Source organism: Rhinoderma darwinii, chromosome 1 (assembly GCF_050947455.1).
Source record: "Rhinoderma darwinii isolate aRhiDar2 chromosome 1, aRhiDar2.hap1, whole genome shotgun sequence".
NCBI lineage: Eukaryota > Metazoa > Chordata > Amphibia > Anura > Rhinodermatidae > Rhinoderma > Rhinoderma darwinii.
Window position 1 is genome coordinate 329,750,460 of NC_134687.1, and position 27,296 is coordinate 329,777,755.

The following is a 27,296-nucleotide window of genomic DNA, read 5'->3' on the forward strand; positions in this document are numbered from 1 at the left end:
TTTGAGGCCTCTTTTTTATTAGAATATAATTTAGGCAGCATGCCAGGTTCAAAGAGGTGTTGAGGTGCCAAAACAGTAGGAATCCCCCAAAAGTGACCCCATTTTGGAAACTACACCCCTCAAGGAATTCATTTATGGGTGTTGTTACTATTTTGACCCCACCGTTTTTACACAGCATTTATTTGAATTGGGCTGTGAAATTAAAAAATGTATATTTTTTCCAAAAAAAACAAATTTTTCATCAAAATTTCTTATTTTCACAGGAAACAAAATACCTCATTTTGTTCTCGTGAGTGCAGCAATACCCCATTTGTGACGATAAACTGCCGTTTGGGCCTATGGGAGGCCTCAGAAGGAAAGGAGCGCTGTGTGTTCTTTGGAGTCCAGATTTTGCTGGATAGGTTTTCGGGTGCCATGTCACATTTGCAGAGCCCCAGAGGTATCAAAGCAATGGAAACCCACCAGAAGTTATCCAATTTTGGAAACTACTCCTCACAAGGAATTCATTTATGGGTGTTGTGACCATTTAGACCCTACAGTTTTTTCACAGAATTTATTTGAATTGGGCTGTGAATTAGAAAAAAAAAATAATTTTTTCCAATAAGATGTAGTTTTGGCTCAAAATTTCTTATTTTCACAAGGAATAAAAAAAAACATTTTGTTGCCCAATTTATCCTGAGTGCGGACAAATGTCCCAATTGTGGTGATAAACTGCCGTTTGGGCAAATGGGTGGGCTCAGAAGGAAAGGACCACCATTTGGCCTACTGGGGATTTTCTGGTGCTAAGTCATGTATGTAGAAGCCCCTGAGGTACCAGTACAGTTGAAACCCCCGAGAAGTGACCCCATTTTAAAAACTACACGCCTTAAGGCATTCATCTAGAGGTGTAGTGAGCATTTTGACCAGAGACATACACCCCATAAACTGTAATGTGGGTTCTCCCGGGTATGGCAATACCCTCAATGTGGCTGTAAACAGCTGCCTGGGCACACAGCAGGGCTCAGAAGGGAAAGATGAGGGGGATAAGCTGTGCGGAGTGCATCAGGGTAAGTAAAACTGGGGTAAATTAAAAATCAAGGGATGTATGATAAATTTTAAAACACTCTTTCATATAGAGCCCTGGTTTTTCGGGACACGTATCACATTGATATATTGTGTCCTTCCTTATCCCACTCTTATAGCAGACTTTGTACCTCTTTTGACTTTTTGCCTTCTTGCCAGTTTGGGGAACTTCTCCTGGAAAGTGTTGCCCTGGTACGATGCGTGTGGCCTGGCTTCCAGAAGTACTGGTGCCCCCCTTCTTGGTCCATAAAGATTAGGTTCTTGATAACCACCTCTTGAAATTCCAGGAAAGTTCCCCTCTGGCCTGCACATCGACATAGCATGTACGCATTGTACAATGCCATCTGTATGATGTACACGGCTAGCTTCTTATACCACACCCTCGATTTCCACATGGCGCTGTAGGGCTTCAGGACTTGATCTGACAAGTCCACCCCTCCCATGTACCCATTGTAGTCCAGGATGCAATCTGGTTTGGGGGTCTCTGTACTGGTACCTCGTACAGGTACATTGGTACTGGTGTGGCCAATACAAGGATATCTCTTTTGTCCTTGACACACAATATGTTGCTGCTAGAATGTGCCCTGCTCTCACCCGTTCTGAGTGTTTGCCCAAGCAGAGTCTTAGGGAGGCCTCCCAGATTTCTTCTAGCAGTGCCGCATGCCGTAATACTTCTGGAAGCGAGGCACTTGAAGAGTGGGACGCTGGTATAAAAATTATCCAGGTAGAGGTGGTAACCCTGGTCCAGCAGTGGGTGCACCAAATCCTGCACAATTTTTGCATAACTCCCAGTAAGGGGGGCATTCTGGGGGCTGAATACTGGTGTCCTTCCCTTCATATATCCTAAATTTGTAGGTATACCCTGATGCACTCTCGCACAGCTTATACATCTTCACGCCATACCTTGCCCTTTTACCCGGCAGGTACTGGCGGAATTGAAGCCTCCCTTTAAAATGTACCAAGGACTCATCGATATAAATACAATTCTCAGGGGTGTATGCTTGGGAAAACCGGGCACTGAAACGGTCTAATAGGGGTCTCCGTTTATACAAATGGTCAAAACTGGGGTCATCTTGGAGTGGGCACGGCTCATTATCAGTATAATTTAAGAAGCAAAGTATTGCCACATTTTTTTTATTTTTTTTAGGTTCCAGTTCAGTTCTGAAGTTGCTTTGAGGGGCCTATATATTAGAAACCCCTATCAAACACCCCATTTTAGAAACTAGACCCCTCAAAGTATTCACAACAACAGCATATAGAAAGTTTATTATCCCTTCAGGTGTTTCACAGTAATTTAGAGCAAAGTAGTGGTGAAATTTATATATTTATTTATTTTGTCAGAAAATCATTTTTATTCAATTTTTTTCTGTAACACAGAAGTTTTTGCTAGAGAAACACAGCTGAATACTTATTGCCCAGATTCTGCAGTTTTGATAAATATCCCACATGTGGCCCTAGTGCGGTAATGGACTGAAGCACCGGCCTCCGAAGCAAAGGACCACCTAGAGGATTATGAGGCCTCCTTTTTATTATGCACCATGTCCGGTTTGAAGAGGTCTTGTGGTGCCAAAACAGTGGAAACCCCCCAAAAGTGTTTATTGTAGTTTTCATGGGGTGCATGTGTCTTTTTGATCAGTTTTTATTCTATTTTTAAGAGACGTGGTGACTAAAAAACAGCAATTCTCCTTTTGTTTTTTTATTCTGTTTTTTTTTTACAGTGTTCACCGTGCGCTATAAATGACATATTCACTTTATTTTGCATGGCGATACGATTACGGCGATAACATATGTTTATAGTTTTTTTTATGTCTTATGGAGTTTGCACAATAAAATACTTTTTGTAAAAAATCATTTACTTTTTGTGTTACCTTATTCTAAGAGCCATGACTTTTTTATTTTTCCATCAAGAAAGCCGTGCAAGAACTTGTTTTTTGCATAACGAACTGTAGTTTCGATCATTACCATTTTTAGGTGCATGCGACTTTTTGATCTCTTTTTATTCCATTTTTTGGGAGGTGAAGTGACCAAACAATTGTGATTCTGGAATGGTTTATTATTTTCTTTGCGTAGTGCAGTGTATTAGAGCTGTCAGCCACTCACTGACAGCAAGCATAGTGGGTCATGACTTTGTCAGGACCCACTAGGCTTCCGTAGATGGCATAGCCGGATGCCATTGTTAGGCGACCGGTGACCATAGCAACCATCGCTGCCCGCTATCATGTAGCGGGCCATCGATGGTGGTTTAACCCCTAAGAAGCCGCGATCGCTATTGAATTAAGGGGTTAATCAGCGTCATGGAGTGCGAACGGGATGGTTACCATGACGGAATAGTACATCACTAAGCGTAAAGGGGTTAAGTGTGACACATTGCTCAGCTAAGAATTATTACCATTGTGTGCAGAATCTGTCGTTCTATGGCTAGGTTTCAAACTTCTCGCATTATATATCAAGACACAGTTGCCCCAACTGTACAGACTTCTGTTTTCAACAACTGTATGCAATCCTCTACCAAACGAAAATAGACACAGTGTTCAGTCTACCTTTTTTTGGCAAAGGTTTTCAACTGTAAAGGCACACAGTTTCATACATCTGGGGCATACATTCGGTAGAACACTTTTAAAATCTAAATCCAATCAATATTTAGTGAGACCACTCTTTGCCTTCAAATCAGCATCAATTCTTCTAGGTACACTTGCACAAAGTCATGGATTATGTATGACTAATCAATTATACCAAACAGGTGATAATGATCATCATCATTATCTGCATCATCATCATCATCATCATCATCATCATCATCATCATCATCATCATTATATGTAGGTTGTAACAGAAATAGCTGTGTAGGAGGCTTATAACTGGGTGAGAAACAGCCAAACTCTGTTACAAAGGGGAGGTTGTGGAAGACAGTTTCATGTCACTGGTCCACGATGGCAAGGCTGAGCACAGCAACAAGACTAAAGGTAGTTATACTGCTTCATCAAAGTCTCTCCCAGGCAAAGATTTCAAAGCAGACTGGGGTTTCAAGATGTGCTGTTCAAGATGTTTTGAAGAAGCACAAAGAAATGGGCAACGTTGAGGACCGTAGACGCAGTGATCGGCCAAGGAAACTTAGTGCAGCAGATCAAAGATACATCATGCTTACTTCCCTTCAAAATTGGAAGATGTCCAGCATTGCCATCAGCACAGAACTGGCAGAAAATAGTGGGACTATTTGGAGAAGTTTGGCCAGAAGTGGTCTTCATGGAAGAATTGCGGCCAAAAAGCCAAATATTGATTTAATTTAGATTTCTCTTCTTTTCATTCACTTTGTATTTTGTTAATTGATAAAAAATACTATTAACACTTCTATTTTTTAAAGCATTTTTACTTTGCAGCATTTTTCCATAACTGCCTTAAACTTTTGCTCAGTGTTGTATATATTTATATATGTGTAAAGATTTGTGAGAGTAAGGACAGGATCACACACACAATTTTGATGCAGTTTATGATGCAGTGATCCTGGAGTACGGGCAGAGTTGTCAATCACATTGCAGTTCCTTTCACATTGAGCCACTCAAATTGTAAACATTGATAGCTCACTGCAACAGGCGGGTACAGAGAAAACTCTGTTTAAAACGGCGTTTAACCACTTAGATGCCGCGGCCAACAGCACTATAGCATCTAAGAAGTTATAAATAGGGAGGCGGAGCTCTCGATAAACCCATCAGCTTGATGATGGTCACGGCAGCCTGTGGGTCAAATGAAGGCCCCCAGCTCTGTCATTAAGAGCCGGTAAATTGCACTATACACTGCAATACAGAGGTATTGCAGAGTACTCTACCAGTGATCAAACGAATGCTTCTGCAACTCCACTAGAGAAACTGAAAAAAAAACATTCAAATATAGTGCTTTAAAATGCAAAATAAGTAACAGGTCAAAACTCCCTCTTTTCCCATTTTTCCCTTAAAGTAATGTAAAAACTGTAGACATAAATGCAATTACCACATCGGTAAACGTCAGAACTCTCATGTTATTTAACCTACCGGATGAATACCGTAGGAAAAATAAATGTTATAATACCAGAAATGTCACAGTGATCAAAAAGTCGTATATACCCCATATTGGTACATGGCTTCATAGACAGAAAAATGAAAAAGTTATGGAATATGGCAACACAAAATACATACATTTTTTTTTTTAATAAATTGTTTATTCTTTGTAATAGTACATAGTTTGTGTAGTACATCATAAAAAAAACTATATAAATTTGGTATTGCCATAATCCTATTGACCCACAGAATAACGTTAACATGTTGTTTTTAATGCATGGTGAACGCTGCAATAACAAAACCCATAAACCAATGGAAAAATAGCAGTATTTTTCCAATTTCAACCCACAAAGAATGTTTTTTTTAGGTTTTCCAGTACATTATGTGGTACTTTAAGTGGTGACCTTAAAAACTACAACTCGTCCTGCAAAAAAAAGTGATATGGCTATGTCGATGGAAAAATAAAAAGCTTGGCCTTTTGGAATGCGGGAAGGAAAAAACAAAAATTAAAAATGGCTATGGCATCAAGGAGCCAAAGGAGTTGTCCGAGATTCTTTAACATTTCAGCAACTAAAGCCAGTGTTATAATATCAAAAAATAAAAGGTTACTCACCTGTTTAATCCCCTGCCACTCTAGAGGGGATTTAACAGGTGATCGTTCTTTTTTTTATTTTATTAAAATCTTTCTTTTTTTTAATTTATTTTATGAAACTTTACTTGAATGTCAATTCTTTCAAAATATATTTTAATATTTTAAAATATATTTTAAACATATTTCCCAGTAATTTCACAGATCACCACATTACCATTTACATTTTGCATATAAAGCATGAATGTGAATTGCTAGTCCAGAAGCTCTATTGAACAGCCTTGAAGCCATCTGATACTGCATTAGATAGCCTAAATTGTAACATTTAAAATGAGCCCAAGGTTTGGTTTCTACTCTAAATGTTATGTTCATTATAAAGGTAAGAACATGCCACACTGGGTATTTTATTAGCCATTAAAAATTAGTCTCCTGTCTTTTATTGTTGACTAGTTAACCATTCCCCTCTTAACTGTTTTGGATTACTCATTGAGGCACTATTCAAGAAGACTCCATGGATTGTGAAACAGATCATATATATGAATGGAAGATTAATATTAGGCTACGGGCTAATAGAATGATTATACGGCGGTAGTACTGGTGCATAGCACAGCGTGGAGCAACACAAATGTATGTGCCCTAGCCTTATGTGGGTTAACTAGGGGCAAATAAAGGTGGAAGGCAGAACTATAGCTGGTAGAATTACCAATCATTGTACAGTGTAGTAATAGACATACATAGAGAACGTAATTGAGAGAATGTGTAAAGAACTATAGATACGTATTTGTATTTTCATATTTTCACCACTATGTCAATGGAAGATTCCAAATCAAAGTTGTTTCCTTCAGTAATTGTATTCTACTATTGACTTAAATTATGCATGTTATAGTATATGTATGTGAATATTCATGTCCGCACTGATTTTGTGCTCTTTGTGTATTGATAATCACACAGAGATAATAAAACACGAAAATGAATTAAACAGAAACTCATGCAAAATTCATGGTTATAAATCTGCACAATACAGCGCACCAGATGTGAATTTTTGATGCATTGAATCAACTAACAGTCCAGTCCCAAAAGAATTAGATTTCTTCAAATGAAGCTGACTCTATTTCATATTCATGAAATTGTAATATACTGAGAATTATAATAGCAACTTAGGTGAGCTTTAATCCTTAAAACTCTATTTTCCAGGTATGATTAAATATTGTCCTTAAAGGAATTCTAGGGTAAATAACCTACGGTACATTCTTTTACCAAGGAGAACACTTAATTGCTTATTTTAAAACTTCAGAAAATGACAATACATTTATTCCCAAAAGCTATTTCGGTACAGTACAAACCATGATTACAGCTGGAGAAAAAGTAGCTACACCTCATATAAAGATCCTTATTCACACTAAAGTGTTAAACGTCCGTGTGACGGCCATCACACGGACCTATTTAATTCAATGTGGCCGTTCACACGGCTGTTGTTTCAACAGACCGTGTGAAGGGTCCGTGAGAAAATAGGACATGTTCTATTTTTTCACGCTTCACGCATCCCTCCATAGACTCTAGTTTTTTCATTTCCGAGATGCACAATGCCCATGTGAATCAGGCCTTAGTCAAAGGTTGCATCAGCCTAAATTATCTCACCACATCCTTATAAAACCAATCAAATCAATAAATCTAAAGTCATGCCTATTAAATGTATAATTCTACTATATAACTCAATGTTTGTGCTCCCATATAGATTTATAAAACCCCAAAACACCCTTTTACACTGGGCAATTATCGGGCAGACAAGCGTTCATAGAACGCTCGTTGCCGATAATTGCCGATAAATTGCTGATAGTTGCCGATAAAACAGGGCAGCGATCAGCAGATGAATGAGCAAAGCTCGTTCATCTGCTGATCGTATCGTTATTAAAAAGTGAAATATTATCGTTGTCAGCAGCACATATCCCTGTGTAGACAGGGAGACGTGCTGCCGACATGATAATAATGTATGGGGACGAGCGATTGGAGTGACGAGCGCTTGTCCCCATCCAAAGCTCCGTGTGACGGGAGCAACCGAGTGCCAATCAACGAGCTGTAAGAGGTGTAAGAGGGCCTTAAAGAGGCTCTGCCATCAGATTATAAGTGCCCTATCTCCTGCTTAATCTGATCGGCACTGCAATGTAGATATCAACAGTGGTTTTTGTTTTGAAAAACAATCATTTTTTAGCAAGTTATGAGCAATTTTAGATTTATGCTAATTAGTTTCTTAATGCTCAACTGGGCTTTTTTAATCTTTGACCAAGTGGGCGTTGTACAGAGGAGTTTATGATACTGACCAATCAGGGTCATATACTTCTCTCCATTCATGTCCATTAGTACTCAACACAGCGTGATCTCGCTCAAAAATGGTAGTTTTTCAAAATAAAAAACCCTGTTGTTATCTACATTACAGTGCTGATCAGATTAAGTAGGAGATAGGGCACTTATAAACTGGTGACAGAGCCTCTTTAACTATGTAAAGTATTGTTTTCTAAAAAAAATTGTTTCCTCGCAGAAATATGGTAATTATCTGCTTGCAAATAGCACCTCCTTGTGTTGAAATGTATAGGTCTCTGCACATAATTCTAGTAAAGCTCTGTTAGACAGGCAGCTTCTGCTCTTGGTGAAACAAACAGAAAGAAAACCCAGCATGGGCAGTAAGGGTATGTGCACACATAGTGTTTTCAGACGTTTTTCAGGCCGTAAACGACCCAAAAAACGGCTGAAAAATCTGAAGCAGAACGCCTACGAACATCTGCCTATTGATTTTAATGGGAAATACGGCGTTCTGTTCTGACGGGGCATTTTTTACGAGGCCGTTTTTCAAAACAGCCGCGTAAAAAAACGCCCGCAAAAAAGAACTACATGTCACTTCTTGAGCCATTTTTGGAGCCATTTTTCATTGACTCCACAGCTCCAAAAAACGGCCGTAAAAAACGCAGCAAAAAAATCGAGTTCCTAAAAAAACGGCTGAAAATCAGGAGCTATTTTCCCTTGATAACAGCTCCGTATTTTCAGACGTTTTTCATTTTGTGTGTGCACATACCCCAAGAGGTATACAGATTGCAAGCAGGGATGAAAAAAGTAATTAGATAAGCACTTTTCTGCTTGTGCTGAACGATAGGATAAGGAGGAGAGCAGCATAGACTGGTGAGGAGGTTATCTAATGACTTTAACCCTTACTGCTTAAAGTCTGTGTACTGTGAGATATAGAAGTAAGGCATATGTCTAGCCTTAAAGATATTACTGTTTCTTTAACTGCATTATACTGTGCATGCACATAGTACTTCTCTAGAATGACGTGCAGCAAACTGTACATTTGAACACCAGGATGTGCTATTACAAGCAGATAATTACCATATTTCTGCGAGTAAACCTTTTTTTTTTTTAATAACCATTCTTTACAAAGTTACTCTGAAATGTATATTGAGTTTATATATTGCCATTTCTATTGATGGCACAACCTCTTTAAGTCTTTATTTTATTTAAGATACATTACCCAAAACAAAATTCCATTATTGCCAGTATGAGTAAACCCAAAAACAAATGTGGGACATTTCAGTCCTCCCAGACATTTTTCAACGGATATCTACAATAATAGCTTTGTTAATAAAATTACTTTGACTACTAATTATGTCTAAACAATAAATCATAATTTATTCCCTGTTTTAATGTATCAAACAATATCATGACTTAGTTGTGCGGAAGCTTTCCTCTTAGTATGTTATATGTTAAGAAAGAAAGGGATGCATCAGCAATTTAATGTTAAAGGGGTTTTCCAGTCCCTAAAATAAGATTGATTGGCCTGATGGGTCGGGGTCTTACTACCGGACTCCCGCTGATCAGCTGTTTTGAAGGGGGCTGCTTCGCCTTCATTTCTACTTGCTCACTGTAAACGGAATAGGAGAAGGCTGCAATACTGTGAATTGCCACTACATCTGTGTCGACGATTCACAGCGAGCAAGTAGAAATGAAGGGAAGCAGCACTCGTACGAGCACTGCACCCCCTTCAAAACAACTAACAGCGGGGGTCCCTGGAGTTGGACCCCAACCCATCAGTTATTAATGGCCTGTCCTGAGGATAGGCCATCATTTTCTAGGGACAGGAAAATCCATTTAAGGTGTGATTCTTATCAGAAATGGTGTGTCAGGGGTGCAGATAACTTAACAGAAGGATCTGAAATATTGTACATATTGTCACTGTGGTTATGTGTTATCTATAGACAAGGAGAAAAAAACAAAAAACACCCGGCGCACATCATCTCTTGTTAAGTGTAAAGGGTCGGGGGTAAGTGGTTGTGCTTACCCTGTGGTGTTGTACTAGGAGCACAACACCCAGAAGTGCCTGTATGGTCTCAAAGGACTGCAGCTGGTAAATACGTGCAGGGGCTGTCAGGGCTCCCTCAGTAGATCGAGATAAATTGAGAAAAAAAAAGGGGATAAAATTCTTCAGCGCAGTCCAAATGTTGTGGAATTGAAGGATTCAATCCAAGGCAAGAAGATTAAACAAGATATATGTTTAATGGATAAGAATGCTACGCGTTAAAAGATCGGAACAATCTCTTCATCAGGCAAAGAAAAATACAACACTAAGGGACCATTTGCAAGACTAACACGGGTAAACACAACGCTCAGGCAAGGAGTAAAGGGGCAGGGCCCTTCATATAGTCCAGGCAATCATGGGCTTATTGATGATTATTTTCATGTGGCCCTTTAAGACCGGACACGAGCGCGTGCACGCACCCTACGGGACACAACAGAATGGAGCAGAAGTGAGTGCTGGCGTCTCCTAGGGAGGAGATGCGGGCCAGCGCTCACAGATCCATAGCTGCTGCCGTTGGGGGGTGAGTAATCCCGACGGTCCGTGGCCGTGAACGCTACATTTTCCGCCCCTTACGCCCCCTCTTCTTGGGGCTAGAGCGAGAGAGGAACTACTTAATGAGGGTAGGAGCATTGAGGTTCTCTTCTGGTTCCCAGGACCTCTCCTCTGGACCAAACCCCTTCCAATCCACCAAATTAAAAGTTATTCCTCCTACTTTTTTGAAGTCCAGAATCTCCTTAACCTTGAACACATCGGAAGAACTGCTTGGAGCAACTTCAGGGCTAGGCTCTTCTTCTTGTATCCACCTTTCGCTTCATGCGATCCACTGCCAGCAGAATAGAGGATCGAGTCAGCTGTGGGAACCTTTGACATAGCTGAAGGAGGAAGAGGAATTTTGGCCGTAGACAATGAAGAACGGAGTAGAAGCAGTGGACTCACTTGTGTGGTTGTTGTATGAGAACTCGGCCCAAGGAAGAAGCTGTACCCAGATGTATGCAGCATGATAACTGTACCCAGTCATCATGCTGCATGGAGATGAAGTGTCGTAGATAATTCTGCATGATTTGGTTAATCCTCTTGACTTGACCATTGGACTGGGGATGGTAGGCTGAGGAAAAGTTAAACTTCACATCTAGAAGTTTACAGAGGGCTCTCCAGAATTTTGAGATAAACTGAACACCCCGATCAGACACAATATGAAGAGGCAGGCTATGTAAACAGAAGATATGCTGGATGAAGAGCTTTGCCAGTTGAGGAGCAGAAGGCAGGCCGGTCAGCGGGATAAAATGTGACATCTTAGAGAACCGGTCCACCACTACCAAGACCGTATTGCATCCTGCTGAGGAAGGAATGTCTGTGACAAAGTCCATTGCTATATGCTGCCAGGGAGCGTTTGGCACAGGCAGAGGCTGGAGCAGGCCGGCAGGCTTGGAGTGAGCAACTTTGTTGGAAGCACACACAGGAAGAGACAAAGTTCACAACATCTTTGGGCAGCGTGGGCCACAAGAAATGACAAGCAATCAGATCTCGCGCCTTATGAACCCCCACGTGCCCAGTCAGTTTGGAGATGTGTCCCCAGCGAAGGATTCTCCTCCTGTCTGCCAACCGCACAAACGTCCACCCCTGCAGGTTCTCGTATCTCTGTTGTAGCGATGAGGTAGAGGCAGCGAGAATCGTGAGTCAGCACTGGTACTGACAGGAGGTGTAGCAGGAGGAACAGCCAGAGCAACAGGAACGGGTGTTGTGATGACTGCAGATTGCACATCCAGCCGATGTGTAATGGTGTTTACCGCCTGGAGGAGATGGTCCTGTCAAAATTGGCAGACTAGCATATCGGGCCTGCTTGATTTGTGATGTCAAGGTCTTGGGTTGACCAGCGGGGTCCATGGCCTGAGCGTACTGTCACGATTTGTGGGTATGTGGACCAACTGAGCCGTACCACCATAGAGGGATAGCAGCTGGCCAAACAGTGTACCAAGTCAATGTATATATAGTCCAAGCACAAGGGTGCCTGTAGTAGTGCAGACAGTAGCAACGGCTAGGCTCAGATGGAACCTTGGCAGCAGACAACAGGCGTGGTGTAACACAGCAGGCGTGACCGGTGGCACAACTTGACTCCAACTTTCTAAGGCACAGGAACACAAAGGTAGCAAGGGATACAAGATACAGGTACGGGAACACTGGGAACAGGATAACAATAAGGGACCATTTGCAAGACTAACACGGGTAAACACAACAACGCTCAGGCAAGGAGTAAAGGGCCAGGGCCCTTCATACAGTCCAGGAAATCATGGTCTAAGTGATGATTATTTCCATGTGCGCTCGCTGGCCCCTTAAGGCCGGGCATGAGCGTACACGTGCACCCTATGGGACACAGCAGAACGGAGCTGGCGTCTCCTAGGGAGGAGATGTGGGCCAGCGCTCACAGATCCATGGCTGCAGCCGTCGGGGGGTGAGTAATCTCAATGGTCCGCGGCCGTGGACGCTACACATATACATGCCATAACGAAGTAAAGTCCCTTGGAGTCTGTCTTACCTTAGAGGTTGTCAATGTGCAGTAGAGGAGAAACAGAGGTCTTATTGGCGTGTATTAGTACATGGCAGGTAGTAAAACACACTGTTATTTGCACACAAAAAATGATACCAAAACACTATAAAAATGCATGTACCATTTTATAAGAAAAACTATTTAGTTTCACAAGATGCTTTTTAAGAAAAAAAAAAATACAAAAGTGTGTGTCAAGGAAGCCTAAATACAACGAAAAAGTAAACAGCAAACTGTCTTTAGTGGGAGTGCTGCTTGATTTTTATTTATCTTGAGTGTGTACAGTATGGGAACACTTCCCACATGTATTAATGGGGTTGACCATGATCAAGAGATAAACACAGGACATGTTAAGCCCTGTTCACATCTGCGTCAGGGCATTCCGTTGTTCTGCTCCGTCAGAGGAGCAGAACAAGGGAATGCCAAACACAACAGTTTCGTTGCAATACGGACACCACCGGCGACTGACGGAACCCATTGACTTTAACGGGTTAAGTCAGCTTTCTGTCGGGGTGTCCATCACTTTACCAGAAACAATAGCGCAGCATGCTGCGCTATTGTTTCAAGTAATTTCTGCCGGAAACCCCTAACAAAGCCTCCAACGCAGATGTGAACTTCCCCTTATACAAGAGTGCACATTGACAATACAATTTGGGGCATCTGTGCTTACTGTGCTGATATCAGGAATTTAGTCACCCTTAATATAATTACTAATACACCTATCAATATATTTATTCAACAAGAAAATGATGAAAATGTGATAAGAACCTGAAAATCATCGTGACACTTTATCTCCTGTTGACTCAAAGCGACAGGAGACAAAGCAACATTTCACTTTCCTAGCACCACTGCCTCTAAATTCTAGCAATCGATGATGGGTGCAGTGTTTGCACTCCCACCTATCGCACAATATTCTACCAATATGCAATATTCTACCAATATGCCACCAACATCTATGCTGAGATAACCCCTTTAATGTTGCAATTGTGGTCAAAGGTTTCTCTAGCAACTACTGACTTGAATTGGGTGAATAGCTATGTATTTTTTTTTGTTAATAATTGCAATAAAGAATTTTGAATAATTTTGTAGAGATATTTTACCACTTTGTCAGTAATAAAAGTTCAGTTTAAAAGAAGACTTTGGTCTCATGTTCTGAAGAATAACATTTAAAAAAGGAAAGATAGATAGATAGATAGATAGATAGATAGATAGATAGATAGATAGATAGATAGATAGATAGATAGATAGATAGATAGATAGATAGATAGATAGATAGATAGATAGATAGATAGATAGATAGATAGATATGAGATAGATAGATAGATAGATAGATGATAGATATGAGATAGATAGATAGATAGATAGATAGATAGATAGATAGATAGATAGATAGATAGATAGATAGATAGATAGATAGATAGATAGATAGATAGATGATAGATAGATAGATAGATAGATAGATAGATAGATAGATAGATAGATAGATAGATAGATAGATAGATATGAGATAGATAGGTGGATAGATAGATAATTAGATAGATAGATAGATAGATAGATAGATAGATAGATAGATAGATAGATAGATAGATAGATAGATAGATAGATAGATAGACTTAACTTTTATAGGTGCACAGGATTTATTAAAAAACAAAATATATATGCAAATTGAAAATGGCTTGAGCAAAATGACTCCTAATTCAACTGTGAAGCTTTGTCAATCACTTTGTGTGCTGCAGGTAATAACATAGTTTTGTTGTGTGCGCTTCTAACACGTCAATGTATGTAGCAACCCTTTATTTAAAACTTAAGTGCTTTAAATGCACAAGAGCATTTTTGTTAAAAGAATGTGTTCTGAGTACCGTAGCAACTCACAATCATCACGACTCAAATGGATTTTAAAGATAGGTTAATGGCATGTTGCCAAATGGAGTATATTATTGTAAGAAATTATATACAACGAGTATAGAAAACCTGTTACACAGGTTTGCAAGCAAAAGGAATGATAAACATTTATAATTGTGCTCTTTGAGAACGACATTGTTCATTACAGACTTGTCTTACTTCAGGGTTTTGCCTTCTTAACACCTTGTTTTGGGAATTGGATTCTCGTTGTTCCTGGCGCTCCTCTGCATAGTTGCTCTTTTTATTCTGTGAGCCAAATATATATATGATGATTATCAGCATTGTCCCTTTTATAAGTGTGCATGATCACACGTAGCAGCTAAGGGACAATCCTGATAATCAATATATATTATTGGATAACTATGAATGCAAGTCTCTTATGTAAAATAATTGTGTCTTGGTATTTTTTGGAGATAAGGGAATTGCATGCACAGTAATTCCTTAATTACTCCTAAAAATAAGAAAATCGTGAATCAAATCAAACATTTCCATAAGTTTGACAAAGATCTTGATCTAGATTATGCCATCCATAGCTGCCACATTCAGTATAATGCCCCATACAGTATAATGCCCCCTATAGCTGCCCCATACAGTATAATGCCCCCATAGCTGCCACATACAGTATAATGCCCCCATAGCTGTGCCATACACTATAATGTCCCATACAATATATTGCCCCCATAGCTGCACCATACAGCATAATGCCCCCCATACAGTATAATGCCCCCCATAGCTGCCCCATACACTATAATGTCCCATACAGTATAATGCCCTCTATAGCTGCCACAAACAGTATAACACCCCCCATACAGTATTATGCACCCATAGCTGTCCCATACAGTATAATACCCCACACAGTATAATGCCCACCATAGCTATCCCATACAGTATAATGCCCCCATAACTGCCACATACAGTATAATGCCCCCATACTGTATAAAGCCACCCATAGCTGTCCCATACAGTAAAATGCCCCCCATACAGTATAATGCTCCCATAGCTGTCCCATACAGTATAATGCCCCCATACAGTATAATGTCCTCCATAGCTGCCACATTCAGTATAATGCCCCATACAGTATAATGCCCCCTATAGCTGCCCCATACAGTATAATGCCCCCATAGCTGTCCCATACAGTATAATGCCCCCATACAGTTTAATGCCCCCTTAGCTGTCCTATACAGTATAATGCCCCCTCAGCAGCTACCATATGAGACCCCCCTCCCATACTCTGTATAATGCTCCCATATGTACATACCTAACAGAAAAATAATAACATAATAACTTACTTATCCCCGTTCCTACAACGGGTGGAGAATCCTTCTACTCCGGTCTGTGCTGTGAGTGACACGGCGCAGACAGGCGCAATGACGTCACTACATTGTGCCTGCCTGCGCCGAGCCGCTCACGGCATAGTGAATGCTGGAGCAAGGCTCCAGCATTGCACTGAACTGTATTTGCATCCAGAGGACGCAAATACGGTTGGAAGCATGGTCAGTGCTGTGTGACAACTGTGGGCCCCCCAGTCTTGGGGCCCGATCGCAACTGCGACCATTGCGACCCCTATAGCTACGCCACTGTACAGATACATATTTAGGCACTTAGACACACAAATCCACACACACAAAGACACACATACACACATACTGGAACTTATACGCACACAAACACAGAGACATACAGACAAATAAAGGCACAAACAACAGACAGAGCACAAACATCTCCTTCCTCACAGGCTTGTTGCAGGTCGAGCAGTGGGCGGAGCTAACTTTGCCTCGGATACCGGGTCCTTGCCAAATATATATATGATTGTATCCATGCAATGGAAAAATATAAGATAATAATTAACATACTTTGATATTATAGAGAAGTATAACAGCATGACTAATCACAAAAGGTACAATAAAGCTAAAATTGTGTTTATTGTTCTATTTTTTAATACTGGTATTAAAACGGCCTACGACCGTTTCACGTGTACCCAAGCTTTATCAAGGCCTCCTTCAATTAAGCCCTGCCTCTGACCAGACTCCAAAAATTAATCAAGACATCAGACCAGATTTTTTAATTAATCTAGACCACAGACCGCCATTAATTCAGACCTAAGACCAGACCCAAAAATTAATCAAGACCCCAGATCAGATCCCAAAATGTATTCAGATACCAGACCCTAAAATTCAGACTTCAGACCAGATCCTTAAATTCAGACCCCCGACCAGACCACTAAATTAATATAGATCCTAAAACAGACCACTTAATTAAAATAGACCATTCCCTAAAATTCAGACCACATATCAGAGCAAAAAAAATAATTCAGATTCCTGATGAGAGCCTTCCATATAATTACCTCTCCTTGCTCCCAGATCCTCTTTAGCTTGCTCTATGTCCTGATGCTTTATTTGCATCAGGACCCAGTGTAACAGTGCCCGGAGCAAAACAGGGCCCGGAAGAGGAGAACAAGGAGTGATCATGCAAACCAAGCTCACTGCTCCCAGGGCCTCCTGTACACCAATGAGCACTTCCGTTTTCACTCAAACTGAGGGAAGTGCTCATTGGTCACTGACACTGACTAATAAGCACTTCTATCAGTGAGGAGGAAAGTAGAACTATGTAACAGACTTATTAACCCCTTCCCTCTGCAGCCATTTTTCCGTTTTTAATTTTCACTTATTTCCTCTATAACTTTTTAATTTTTTCGTCGATAAAGCCATATGAGGGCTTGTTTGTTTGTGTGACGAGTTGTAGTTTTTCACTGCATCATTTATTTTACCATATAATGTACTGGGAAACTGGAAAAAATTATTTGTGGGTTAGGGTATGTGCACACACACTAATTACGTCCGTAATTGACGGACGTATTTCGGCCGCAAGTACCGGACCGAACTCAGTGCAGGGAGCCGGGCTCCTAGCATCATAGTTATGTACGATGCTAGGAGTCCCTGCCTCTCTTCAGGACAACTGTCCCATACTTTAATCATGTTTTCAGTACGGGACAGTAGTTCCACGGAGAGGCAGGGACTCCTAGCATCGTACATAAGTATGATGCTGGGAGCCCGGCTCCCTGCACTGTGTTCGGTCCACTACTTGCGGCCGAAATACGTCCGTCAATTACGGACGTAATTAGTGTGTGTGCACATACCCTTAGAATGGGAATAAAAACAGTGATTCATCCATTGTTTTTTGTGTTTCGTTTTTACGGCATCCACCATGTGCATAAAAGATGTTAACTTTATTTTGAGGTTCAATACGATTACGGCGATACCAAATTGATATAGTTTATGTTTTACTACTTTTACAAGGACAAAAATAATTGTAAAAATAAAATTTGTTTTGTGTCGCCACATTCTGACAGCCATAACTTTTTTATTTTTCCATTAATTGAGTGGTGTGAGGGCTTATTTTTGGCCAGCCGAGTTTTAGTTTTTACTGGTACTATTTTAGGGTACATAAGACTTTTGATCACTTTTTATTCCATTTCTTGTGGTAGATAATGTAACCAAAAAACTGTGATTCTGGCATTTAATTTTTTTTTTACTACGGTACGTTCACCGTGCGGGTTACATAATTTAATTTTGTAATAGTTTGTATTTTTACAGACACAGCACAAACGGTTATGTTAATTTTTTTTTAATTTTACAATTTATTGCAATATATCATAATTTTTACAGGCTTCTATTAAGCAAATGCTCAAAGTGAGTAAAATATCGGAACTGCTTTGGCTCTTGGAGCACTATAAGTCTCAATAATCAGACAACCACACAGATCTAAATGGGTTTAACTGAATCCACAACAGGTGGTGCTCAGTGGTGTGATTAGACAAGCACAGATAAAAGGGTATGTTCATACGGCAGCGTCCGTAACGGCTGAAATTACGGGGCTGTTTGCAGGAGAAAACAGCACCGTAATTTCAGCCGTAATGGCATGTTGAGGCGCTTTTTGCGGTGTCCTTTACGGACGTTAAATGGAGCTAGTTTTCCATGGAGTCCATGGAAAACGGCTCCATTTACGTCTGAAGAAGTGACAGGCACTTCTTTGACCATGTGCACAGAACATCGTAATGAATGGGCAGATGTTTGCCAACGCTATGGAGTCGCATTTTCATACGTAAATCGAGGCGTAAAACACCCGAATTACGTCCGTAAATAGGCCGTGTGAACATACCCAAATAGTAAAAAGTAGAAAAAAATTCACGGCACTCGCCATTCAGTAGAATTGTCATTTAATGCTGTGGCAGGCAAACAAAGGCAGTATGAATGCGCAGCACAAGCCTACGGCCGTTTCACGTGTACCCAAGCTTTATCAAGGCCTCCTTCTATTAAGCCCTGCCTCTGACCAGACTCCAAAAATTAATCAAGACATCAGACCAGATTTTTTAATTAATCTAGACCACAGACCGCCATTAATTCAGACCTAAGACCAGACCCAAAAATTAATCAAGACCCCAGATCAGATCCCAAAATGTATTCAGATACCAGACCCTAAAATTCAGACTTCAGACCAGATCCTTAAATTCAGACCCCCGACCAGACCACTAAATGAATATAGATCCTAAAACAGACCACTTAATTAAAATAGACCATTCCCTAAAATTCAGACCACATATCAGAGCAAAAAAAATAATTCAGATTCCTGATGAGAGCCTTCCATATAATTACCTCTCCTTGCTCCCAGATCCTCTTTAGCTCACTCTATGTCCTGATGCTTTATTTGCATCAGGACCCAGTGTAACAGTGCCCAGAGCAAAACAGGGCCCGGAAGAAGAGAACAAGGAGTGATCATGCAAACCAAGCTCACTGCTCCCAGGGCCTCCTGTACACCAATGAGCACTTCCGTTTTCACTCAAACTGAGGGAAGTGCTCATTGGTCACTGACACTGACTAATAAGCACTTCTATCAGTGAGGAGGAAAGTGCTCATTGTGTTCCTTGCCTATTGGGAAATGGCACCTTAGGCGGTCGCCTACTTTGCATTCTCTTCTTCTCGACCCTGCCTTTCATTATACAACAAAAAATAACCTTTATTTGCTGAAACCATAATACCCCTTTAAGTGATGGCAGAGAGAAGCACATACATATGCTGCTGCAGCTTCTAGTAAGTGTTATATCGCCCGCTAGTGCTGGATTTACAGCTACACTGCTCAGTACTGCTGAAGGTGTCCTTCAGAGAGACAGGAGAGCAGCATGTCCTATTCTCTATGTGTGATGTGTATGAGGGATATGATAGCAATTAGGCTACAAACATATGAGACCTTATTCTGAAAAGCCACCTGGAAGTTGAGGTACTCTTTATATATATGCATTTAACATACCTGCCCTTAAAGGGAATGTGTCGCAAATTAAACCTTTTTTTTTAATTGTCGTTACTTATTTCTATTACATTTTTTTAGTTTTTTGCTGTATTTTTTTTTTCCATATGGTGGAAAGTATTAAAAATTAAATAATAATTTGACATGTTTGCCTATGTTGGCCACCAGGGGGAGCACTTCCCAGAATTACAGCAAGGTGAATAGGGCAAAGCAATCTGACTCACAGCTGCTGTAAATGTGGGAGGGAATCTCACCCCCCCTCCCACAAGCCAGGAAAAGGTGTCTTCAAATTGCTAAGCAGTGTCCGGCAGCCATATTGGGTGTGATTCTGCAGATGGAAGAAGTTATAGGACACACCAAAAGACTAAGGGTATGTTCACACGCTTACTAAACAAAGGGAAAACAGCTCCTGATTTTCAGCCATTTTTTCATCAAACTCGTGTTTTTTAACGGCCGTTTTTAGAGCTGTTTTTCTATAAAGTCAATGAAAAACGGCTCCAAAAACGTCCCAAGAAGTGATGTGCACTTCATTTTGGTCAGGCATCTTTTTACGTGCCGTTTTTGGAAAACTACGACGTAAAAAACGCCCTGTCGGAACAGAACGCCGTATTTCCCATTGAAACCAATGGGCAGATGCTTGTAGGCGTTCTGCTTCCGATTTTTCAGCTGAAAACATTGTGTGTGAACATACCCTTAGGGTATGTGCACACGCTAACTGCATTTACGTCTGAAATTACAGAGCTGTTTTCAGGAGAAAATAGCTCCGTCATTTCAGACGTAATTGCTCGTACTCGCGTTTTGCGAGGCGTCAATTACGGACGTAATTTGGAGCTGTTCTTCATTGAATTCAATGAAAAACGGCTCCAATTACATCCAAAGAGGTGTCCTGCACTTCTTTGCCGAGGCTGTTATTTTACGCACCGTCTTTTGACATCGACGCGTAAAATTACAGGTCGTCGGCACAGTACGTCGGCAAACCCACTCAAATGAATGGGCAGATGTTTGCCGACTTATTGGAGCCATGTTTTCAGGCATAAATCGAGGCGTAAAACGCCTCGTTTATGCCTAAAAATAGGTCGTGTGAACCCAGCCTTAGAATGATGAGGCTGGGTTCACACGACCTATTTTCAGACGTAAACGAGGCGTATTATGCCTCGTTTTACGTCTGAAAATAGGGATACAATACGTCGGCAAACATCTGCCCATTCATTTGATTGGGTTTGCCGACGTACTGTGCAGACGACCTGTCATTTACGCGTCATCGTTTGACAGCTGTCAAACGACGACACGTAAAAATACAGCCTCGTCAAAAGAAGTGCAGGACACTTCTTTCAGACGTAATTTGAGCCTTTCTTTATTGAACTCAATGAAGAGCAGCTCAAAATTTACGGCTGTCAGAGAAGCCTCGCAAAATGCGAGGAGGAGCTTTTACGTCTAAAACGAGGCAGCTGTTTTCTCCTGAAAACAGTCTTTCTTATCAGACGTAAATGCCTGCTATCGTGTGCACATACCCTGAAAGTTAAGTGAATGACTTTTAAGTTGACCGGTTCACACGCCGTGTATTTGACATGTTTTTTTTTTGCACATTTTACTTGCAAAAAAACACATTAAAAAAACGCTTGATTACACTTGATTTTGCGTGTTTGGGGGGGACTTGTGTGTGTGTGTGTGGGGGGGGGGTGCTCGCCGCTGATTCTTCAAAACAGCTGTTGTTGTGCTGAGACTGTTTGGGGATGTGACTAATAAACCTCTCAGTCTTAGCACAACTAGAGAGATTTACCATTCAGGGGTCTGGGAAAGCTGGGTGACCACCATTACCCTTCCTACTGGAGTGTGAGAGGTTCATTAGTCACATCCCCAAACAGTCTCAGCACAACTAGAGAGATTTACTGTTCAGGGGTCTGGGAAAGCTGGGTGACCACCATTACCCGTCCTACTGGAGTGTGTTTGGGGATGTGACTAATGAACCTCTCACACTCCAGTAGGAAGGGTAATGTTGGTCACCCAGCTTTCCCAGACCCCTGAACGGTAAATTTCTCTAGTTGTGCTGAGACTGTTTGGGGATGTGACTAATGAACCTCTCACACTCCAGTAGGAAGGGTAATGGTGGTCACCCAGCTTTCCCAGACCCCTGAACGGTAAATCTCTCTAGTTGTGCTGAGACTGTTTGGGGATGTGACTAATCAACCTCTCAGTCTAATTGCAATTGGATAATTGCACTATGTGGCGCCGTGTGTTTTTTCTTTTCTTTTAGTATCCACATTCGGGTTGTGGTATATATCTCTACAGAACCACACTCCCGCTATCGAGGGATTTCGTTGTTGATCTTCACAAGGTCTATTTGAGATCCGCTCGTCACAGGCTGCCTATAGCTTTGCATCATCATCCGTACCCAGCGTTTTCCTTCTACAAATCGTTTTGATTGATTCCTCTGTTCTATCATCTGACTTACAAAGGATTAGACCTTGGTTCTTCACTTTTGTTTCCTCATAATGTTGGATTTTATCACGGAGAGGCAACGCTCTCGGGAACTTTTAATTTCTAGTTCCATTGGAGTGGATTCCTTGGACAATTTTCCTCCAACAGTGAGTAATGGCTTCCCGATTGAAAAAACAAAGGAAATGACTGATTTGTATCTCACACTTGAGAGTAACCTGAAAGATGAAGCATTCCATAACATTGATTGTTGTTTTTTGGAAATGTATATTGCTGAGAATATTACACCTAGGGGTTTGAGAATTTTATTCTATACACCGTACCAAAATGATCCACAATTCAGTTCTACTTGGCTAGATCATGCAAAAAATTGCTCCATTGGTTTTTTGAAATTATTGCTTGCCAAAAGACAAGCCAGTTGTAATTTGTTGACCTCCAACATTTCATCAATTTGTGAAAAACTTAAAGTTTTTTTTGAGCATCCGGATTTTATCAATCTGGAGTTATCAACCAAAAATAGATTAAATGCCTTTGAAAAGGATGTAATTATCAGAAAAACCAAAAAACTTAAGAGGGATAGACAGGATTATCAGATTGACACATCAGGTGATTGGAGGGCTAGCAAGTCTGTCCCAATCGCACATACGCCTTTGGTCACTACTTCTAATAAGGTTCACTTCAATTATGCTGACTCCAATGCAAAGTCAGGAGGTCTGATTAAAAATAGTACTTTTTTTAAGAACAGAGGCCCTGCAATTAGAACTACCAAAACCACGCCCATATCCATTCCAGTCATAACTGCCAAAAGTGTGTCAGCATTGACCCCCACTACTGCCATTGCTCTTCCCAAACATATACCCAATACTTCTATTCCCAAACATACACCTTCTCACAATAGTCTTCCCTTGGGTTCCATTCCAATACATGCTTTCAAATCCACAGATCTCCAAGCTCATCTCAAACTCCTCAATCTTGCACCTGATACTCCCCCCTCATCACCCATGCAATCTCCCTGTTTCGATGATTCCATTGATCTTTCGGTTACACACTTCATCTCCCCTACCTTATTAGAATTATCCCTACATGAAACACAGACAAATATTGATAGTCCTGACAAATCTTTTTTACAACTCACTCATAACCCAAATGAACATTCACAAATCATGGATAATACTCTAGCCACGGTCTCTTTTTTAGGGCTACCTATACACATCACAGTGCCACCGGTCACTCCCATTTCACATTCACAGGAATTCCTTCTACCGTACCTAAAAAGCCCCAAATCTCAAGCAATTACATCCTTTTTTCCAAAAATCCAAAAAATTTCAACCAAGAGAAAGTTAGAAATAGATTCAGAGGATGTAGAGGAGGGAAAAATAGATATAACAAATCAGTCCAAACTATCGAAAAAACACAGACCAAAACAATAAAATTATTTAATCTTTCAAGCTATATTCTCAAGGATAATGAAAATGCACTCTTATCCAAGGGGTTGTCCTTTTGCCCGACTTCCATGCCTGACGGTTTCAATTTATTCATGGATTTAAATAGATTCATCAGAAAATTGACTTTACTTAGACATTTTTCGTTAATACCCCATGCGGTTGCTGTGTCAGCTCCCCCTGGCGACAGCTCCCCTACAGGTGCACCACCACCCGTCCAGGTGGAGGTACAGTCCAAGCCACCACCCGTCCAGGTGGAGGTACAGTCCAAATCATCATTCTATCCTCTACATCATAGAGGTCCTTATTTGGATACATTTTCCACTTTAGTTGGTAACGAATTTAAATCTTTGGAAAAACCCAATATGAAAATTGACAATCTTTCTTCTTGTGAAAGAAGGGCATTGAAATCCCTCCAAAACAACCACTCAATTGTGATACGCTCAGCCGACAAGGGAGGGGGTATTGTTATCCAGGATCGTTCAGAATACATTAAAGAGGCTTATAGAATTTTATCTGACGTTACGTTCTATGAAAAACTGTCGACAAATACCATACCATCTGATCTCATTGAATATAATCTTTTGATTGGGTCAGCATTCACTAAGAGTCTGTTATCCAAAAAAGAAAAACATTTTTTATCGGTTTCATTTCCAAACACACCATTTTTATATCATTTACCGAAAATTCACAAATCCGTTTCTTCCCCACCTGGTCGGCCTATCATTTCAGGCATAGGTTCTCTTACGAGTAACCTGTCACATTATTTAGATTTACACCTTCAGCCCTTCGTCCTAGAGCTACCTTCCTTCCTGAAGGATTCTTCACAGCTCATCAGGGATCTCAAGGTTTTTAATGACAGTCATAATTTTAGCAAAGTGAGTTTTCTCACAGCGGACGTATCGGCATTATATTCCAATATTCCACATACTTCAGGTATTGAAGCCATTTCACACTTTTTGTCTATGGAGGTTCGCATACCCACTGAACAAAATTACTTTTTAACACAATGTATTGATTTTATTTTACAACACAATACTTTTAGGTTTGAAAATAAATATTATCGTCAAATTAAGGGTTGCGCAATGGGTTCCAGGTTTGCCCCATCTTATGCAAACCTCTATATGGGCTCATTTGAAAATAATCATATTTGGTGCGAACATCCATTTCGCAAGAATATACTATTTTACAAACGTTTTATAGACGATTTGTTTTTTGTATGGAGTGGGGATGAGGCCTCTGCCATTTCCTTCATGGAATTTTTAAATATAAATTCCTATGGTCTAAATTTTACGCACACATATTCGGAAGATCGCATTGATTTTCTAGATCTAACTATTAGTAGAAATGGTGACACATTCACAACCAGAACACATTTCAAAACAGTGGATGTAAATAGCTATCTGGATTTTACAAGTGCCCACTATCCCCCGTGGCTCCGGAATGTCCCGTTTGGACAATTTCGGAGAATTAGGAGAAACTGCTCCAATCCGGTTGATTTTAAAAATGAATGTTTGATCTTACGGAAAAGATTTAGAGAGAAGCATTTTCCGATTAGTCTCATTGAAGGAGCGCAATCCAGAGCAACAAAAATGACTCAAGCAGAATGTGTAAGAGTTGCGGATAAAAAAGTTGATCACTTTGATTATAAATATAATTTCATTACCACTTTTAATGCTGGGAGCAAATCGATTAAGTCAATTCTGTGTAAGCATTGGCATATCCTCTGCAACGATCCGGTTCTTAAGGGGTTACTTCCCCCTTTACCTAAGGTCACTTTTAGAAGGTCCAAAACTCTCAAAAATCTATTGGCCCCAAGTAAATTGCATAACCAAGGTCTTCCATGCATCTCAAGGCTACAACCACCACTATTAGGCTCGTTTCGTTGCGGATTGCCCAGGTGTATGTGTTGTTCCAATATTACACATAAGGTCACCAATTTCAAGTCTATAGTTACTTCAGAGTCCTTTGCCATTAAAAAAAATTTAAATTGTGGTAGTGAATATGTAATTTATCTGCTACAATGTACCTGTAAACTACAATATATAGGACGTACTACCCAAACCCTACGAAAAAGGATTAATAACCACAGATCAAATGTCAGCAGAGGTTTTTCTAAACATAGTGTATCCCGACATTGCTTATATAGGCATAATTGCAAATTTGACTGTATAAGCATTACCCCCATTGAGCAGATACCTGCAGACTACACTAATAGATTTTTATGTTTGAAACAACGCGAGAACTATTGGATTTACAAATTGTGTACACTTCACCCTGAAGGCTTGAATGATATTAGTGAGTCTTCTTTAGATTAGACCCTTATTCTATGCTTTCTGTCCCCCGTTATACACATACAATATTGGTTGCCCTTTCAGATATATATATAAAAAAGTCATCAGGTTCATATCTAGCTATTTTCGCAATCATATCACCGGCTATACAACTGTGTATGTGTTTTTATGTATTACGGGTATGTAATCCATATTTTCCGTAATATAATTTATATAGATTTTTTTATATTTTTTTATATATTTTGGGTAAAAAATTAATATTTAATTCAATTCATTTATAGCTATGACATCCAATCATTATAGATGTCATCCTCCGTTTTATTTGACCGAGTGTTCTAACATTCCGTTTCTTTTAGACGTTGGTTAGAGTTTTAGGTATATACCTTTATATGTCCGATATCCCATTTAATATAGACCGTATAATGGTTTTTCTTGGTCGCAAGTGCTTGGTTGTCCGTTGCAAAAAATTAATTTGTAAAAAATTAATTTGTGAATATCCTTCTAACACATGTTATTAGGTATGCTTATTGGTAACTTCTTTATTTTGATATAATACAAATCGTCCTATCTATTTAACATATCCCACATACACCGATGTATTTTCATAATAACTAGTGCAGTCGTTATGACTACCAAGACGCTACCTTCTTGTCCTTTCCTGTGCAGATTAACATTTTGGTCTCCTATGAATTCGTTCATGGTTTTTTTACCATAATTTTTATTTAGAATTATTAGATTTAATTATGAAATACCATTTTCGTTTTTAATTGACCGAGTATCATTCGGTTCTTTTTTAGAATTATATAGTAATTCACCATACCGCACGTCCCAGTTGCCGTTTTTCTATCTGATCATTTATTGGAGTTCTTTTGCCTCCTCCCTTATTTAAACAACAAATATTGGATACATTGATATCAATATTCCCCCCCTTTTTATTATATTATCCTAAATTTTTAAATCGGCATAAGTTGGCCGCAGATAACATGGCGATGTTGTTTTTTAAATACGGTCCTATTTGTCAAATATTTCACATATTATTCAATTGGGCGAACATTACCATGTTTTGTTACTACTGATCTATGTGTTTAATTCATTAATTTTATCATTCTTTGATCAAATTGTGACACATTCTAATAATCAAACGTTGTTACTTATCAAGCATGATCGTTAGTTTAGCGGGTTTTTATCTGATTTCCCTTAGCATCTCCTTGTGACCCCTCCCCGTTTCTCCCTTGTGATTGGTCGTTTTTTGATTACTGACTTGTATATATATAAGATGTTATTTTGTGCATGTTCATGGCCTGATGAAGACGCAATTCCTGCGTCTAAACGCGTAACCTACCTTCAATAAA